Below are 5,811 nucleotides of genomic sequence, written 5' to 3'. Positions count from 1 at the left end.
TCAAAAAAAAAAAAAAAAAAAAAACACAACTGGAAAAATCCCAAAATTGTGTAGCTGATACAGTAGTGATACAGTAGGTTTTTAGGTTTGCTAATTCAATTATATATGTACAGCATTTTCCATTCTTTGACCTTGTCTCATGAGAAGAAACTTAAATACACAAAGATTGTAAAGCTCTAGTTCGTCTATATACCTAGTACTTGTGTACATTTCTGTATGTAGATTATACTTTAATTTTTTAACTTTACAATTTTTAAATGGTTTATGAACTCTTTTATTAATGCATGCCCTCAAATATATAATTTGTAATAAAAATAAGACCATTCAAATCACTGTGCTAACATATAATTAGCTCAATATGTTTTTTTACAAAGTAAATTAACATTTATGCAATATATTTAATACATAGAGCATATTTAAATTTCTCCAGTTACTTTAATTATTGACCAAGCTCAATATACTTTTTATCTTCTATAAAAGATTACATCCCTTTATAATTGTAGAGATACTTAAATAACCCATTTCATTTTATAGCCAACATCTAAGCAATTTTTATAAAGTGTTGCCTATACAATTTATAAAGAATTTCAGAACATAAAATTGTACTTTCCCTTCCCATTACCTTGACACTGGAAGTGCAGCTAATATTGTTTCCACAGCTAATACCATCAGATATTTTAGGAGGGATAATAGAGTAGGAAACTGACAGCTTTGAGGGACAATGAAAAGGTCAAAGTGAGCCCTGTAGTGGCCTAAATGTACTGTTACTGCTTTCATGATTGGGTTCAAGGTACAAATTAAAAATCAAACTCTGGACATAAGACCTAAGTTGAAGCTAGGATGAGTGAAGGCTAGCCCTTCCCTGCACAGTCACTTATTCAGTGAATCTTTAATCACTTCCTATTATTTGGGTGCTATGTTTATACTAACCTCCTTGTACCCAATTTGTACAAATTAATCTCTTTCAAAATAACAGGAAATATTATTAAAGATTTGATTTCAAATATTTGAGAATTTCATGGTCATCTGTGAGTCCAGACAAGGAAAAACACATACCTTCCCTCCCAACAACCAAGGTACAAGCATGATGTTAGTGTATGGTCAGTGATTGAGGACCAATTTACTAGCCATCAGTGCCAAGGGTGTGGTATACCTTCCTCTTAGATGTCACATCTTGGGGTTTCCCTTCACAAATGTAAGGCCATGAATGAATAGCCCATTTTTAATGTTGTGTCTCTTCCTCTTCTCTATCCACTTTGTTGCTCATAAAATAGAGGATTAATAGCACTTTTCTTGTGTTGTCTACTTATCCATTTAAGCAGTTGTGCTACTATAATAAGTTGTCCTGACTTGATCTTAAATGAATGAGTGGGCAACTCTAGACCCTGGGGTATACTGTTCTGTCTTCTGAGAAGCAGGGGAAAAAGAACCCCAAAAAAGCCTGAAACAGGTGGGTACAGTGGCTCACACCTGTAATCCTAGCACTGTGGGAGGTCACGGCAGATAGACTGCTTGAGCTCAGAAGCTGAAGACCAGCCTGAGCAAAAGCAAAAAGTTTCTCCTAAAAATACAAAAACAAACAAACAAACAAACAAAAATTAGCCAGGCATGGTGGCAGATACCTGTAGTCCCAGCTAATTTAGAGGCTGAGGCAGGAGGATCTCTTGAGCCCAAGTGTTTGAGGTTGCTCAGTGCCACAGCACCCTACCCAAAGCATAGAGTGAGACTCTGTCTCAAAAAAAAAAGAAAAAAAGCCTGAAACAGATGAAACAGATGCTCTAGGAATTGGGGACAAACTCTTATTCCTTAGTTCTTAATCCAGATACAGGGTATAATTCTTCTACTTCCTGTCTCTTTGTTTACTGACTGGAGTTCACTTATTTAATAGTAATAAGATCACTCAGTTGTGACTTAAAGAGTACAGGAAGAGAAGACAGACCTGCAGCCATTATTAATCTGGGAAACTTGGTTATAACTATCTTCAGTGAGATTTAAACCTATCCTTATTTCTAAAGTATTTTTTGTTGACAAAAGCTCAGAATAATAAAATGTTTATTGCTTTATCTTGCAAGGAGGTAAATGTTTACGATGTTCCAGTACCCTGGGTAGATACTATCTTATTCTCATCCCATTAATAAAAGAGTGGGGGGGAAATTCTCAAGTAGGTAATATAATAAACTCATTAATCTGCATTGCTTTAGTTATCATGAGTTAGTAACTTCTTTAAGCAATCAGGATTCCTTATGGCAATTTTCAATGGGGCTCTTCTCTGTACAATCTTTCCTCTAATCCAAAATTCTGGAATGGATCACAATTTTTTGCAATATTCTAGGATTATGAAAAATGTAGTCATATATTCCTTTATATACTTTATAAGTATCAATCATTATAATTCATAAGTAATTTATTACGCTTACTATATTCATGCTATTTCCTGTTAAAGAAATTAAAGTGAAAAAAGGTTAAAACAATCTCCAGGGGACAGAAAGCAAATTACCTCTGGAAACAGGACCTCAAGCTCCAAATCCTTTAATTTTCAGGGGCTTTGATTTAAGTACTCTAACTTCCCAAATTTTTATTAGTGTTGAAGATCAAAATGATATTTTATATACTTTAACACTTTTTTTTTGGCCGGGGCTGGGTTTGAACCCGCCACCTCCGGCATATGGGACCGGCGCCCTACTCCTTGAGCCACAGGCACCACTCTAATAGTCAATAAAATATAAATGATTATGAATGTCAAAGAAACAAATCCATGCAGAAACAAAGCTAAGTCAAATACATCATTTATCAACAAAGAAAAGCATATCCAAATAAGAAAGTGCCTGGACATGGTCTTTGTGTGTTTTCAGCACAACATAGAGCTTCAATAAAGTGGGATATCACAACCACCACTCCCTCATAAAATAAAAAGGATGAGAAAAATAAGACACATAGTACATCCGACAGGTAATCCTTATGCAGATAACCCAGGAGAAATACTGCAGACATCCCAACTACTACCCTGTAATGAGGGCTCAAGTCAAAGTTCTCTGCTCCACACTACCAACTATGTGCTATTATTCTCCTCCTTTATGATTTCCTGATAATCAAACTCATATTTACACATGGTCCATTAGCCATTACTGTTTTACTGGTTGTGTAAGAAAATGTTTTTTTTCACTGTTGTGTAAAGAAAACATGCATCTATGAATATTATTTCCCTATTTACTATAACTTATAGCTCTCTCAATATACTAAATTTAAGTATATAAACCTTACCAAAATTTAGAGGAAAAAACACAACTATTATAATCCCATACCCTTCACTTTGTGCCATATCCTAGAATGGATCCCACGTTCCAGGTAATATCCTAGCACCATTCTGCTCTAAAATGCAACTGTTCTTGTTGAAATATTTTGCGCAGTTCTCGATGTCGTATTTTAAGAAGCATATTGACAATGTAAAATATGGCCAGAATGGCAACTCAAATCACTATTAATATAACATAAGTGAAACTTACATATGGAGAATTTATGTGAGAAATATAAGTAGTTAATCAATTAATGAACAAAATGTCATCAATAACTGTCTTCTGCCAGTGAAGTATGTCATAGAACAGAGATTAATTTTTTTCTGAGATTCTCCAGAAAATAAAACTAAGGTCAATGGGTGGCAATGTAAAAAAGAAAATTTTCACTTCGCTATATGAAAAACAATGTTCAAAAAATTAAATAATATAAAATGAAGATGGTAATTTTGAAAAATATGAGAAACTTTTAAACTGAAAGTGTCAAGCAACATATAAATACTACCCTATCTTATTGGAAAGAGGATTAGAATAAATGATACTTTTTAAACTCTTTCCAAATCTAAGATTCTATTCCCATTTAGAATTACTTTTCAGACTTTATTAAGTAATTGGCTTAAAAAATGTTGACACCATGAGTAGAAACGTTAGCCAGTCTATCATCTATGAAGTTTATACTTTTCCTTACAATTATGATGAGAAAGCTTTTAAAATGTGATGTAAGACATGTTTTTGTTTTTTGAGACAGTCTTACTTTATTACCCTTGGTAGAGTGTCATTGCTCACAGCAACCTCAAACTCTTGGGCGTAAGTGATTCTCTTGCCTCAGCCCCAGAGTATCAGAGACTATAGGCACCTGCCACAAGGTTGGCTATTTTTAGAGACCAGGATCTTGCTCTAGCTCAGCTGGTCTGGAACTCATGAGTTCAAGCAGTCCACCAGTGTTGGCCTCCCAGAGTGCTAGGGTTACAGGTGTAAGCCACCACGCCTGGCCAGGGCACTTTTTAAAATTCTAATTCATTTTAATTTTATTGACTTCAATAAAGATAGTCTCCCATCCAAACTAAATTCACAATGGCATATTTAAATATACAAAATCTTATTTTACCCAATGAAATTTTTATAAAAACACTTGATATACAACAACTCAACCAATGCCCACTAACATGAAAGAAAAGCTCTCAGCCAAGTATTACCAAAAGAACTCCACTCCAATGTGTACTAGAATGGCAATGATTTCCCCTTCCTCATATGCACTAAGATTTTTTTATTTAAATATACAATCAAAGCTTATAATATATCCCTAGCAGCATACCTTAAATTCATTCTCTTGTGCTACTAAAATACATATATACATACATATGTGTATGAGAATATGTATTAATCTGTGAACCAAGCAAAAATCTTGTCTTGATGTATTCTAAAACTATTTTCTGAAAAAGGTAATTATGAAGAAAATTAATAGTCAGTTTTAACCCTGTCATAAAACTTAAAAACATGTACATTGTGTTTACTTTTTCTTTCTTTCTTTCTTTCTTTCTTTATGTGTTTATTTATTTATTTTTTTTTTTAATTTTTTTATTAAATCATAACTGTATACAATGATATGATTATGGGGCATCATACACTCACTTCATAAACCATTTGACACATTTTTATCACAGTGGTTAACATAGCCTTTCCGGCGTTATCTCAGTTACTGTGCCAAAACATTTACATTCTACATTTACCAAGTTTCGCAAATACCCCTGTAATATGCACCACAGGTGTGATCTTTTAACTGTGGCATCATAACAACCTCAAACTTGGACTCAAGCAATCTTCTTGCTTCAGCCTCTGAAGTAGCTGGAACTACAGGCCTAGGAAAACTACACCTTGCTAGTTTTTCTATTTTTAGTAGAAACACAGTCTCACTCTTGCTCCATTGCTCCAGCTGGTATTCACTCTGGGCTCCAAGAGTGAATACAACTACAACTACAAGAGTGAGCCACCCGCCCAGCCTTGTGCTTATTTTTTCAAGTAATACCACTTTATGATTAGTATTATAAAATCATTTATGTTGATATAGAAAGAGTATTTCATAAGTTAAAGTACACGACATAACAAAATTAAAAGTCAAAATTGTTTCCCAGTTATTATTGTACATTATAACAATTATCACATAACACACAGCTAGAAATGTTAAAAGAAAACAATCAATTAATGTATTGTCCTTATTAAACACTGAAACAAAGGTACTCTTTGACTACGCTGTTCCAATTCTGTGGACAACCTGATTCTTCCAGTTAACTATTCCCAATTTCATGTTTATAATTCCAGATTTTCAATTCACAAACACATATACCCATAGAAAACATATTATTTACTTTTGGAGGTACTGATAATAAATCTAAATACTTACTGACATTTCTGTAATGTAAATTAAAAGTTGAATATACTTGCCTGACCAGGGTAATATCCATATCCTTTTGAAGAAGTTCAGTCTGTTTATTATTCAATTGTAATGATAAGGCATTATATT

The sequence above is a fragment of the Nycticebus coucang genome, chromosome 8, assembly GCF_027406575.1.
Source record: "Nycticebus coucang isolate mNycCou1 chromosome 8, mNycCou1.pri, whole genome shotgun sequence".
In the NCBI taxonomy this organism is placed as follows: Eukaryota; Metazoa; Chordata; class Mammalia; order Primates; family Lorisidae; genus Nycticebus; species Nycticebus coucang.
Note: the sequence above shows the minus strand (reverse complement) of the source record.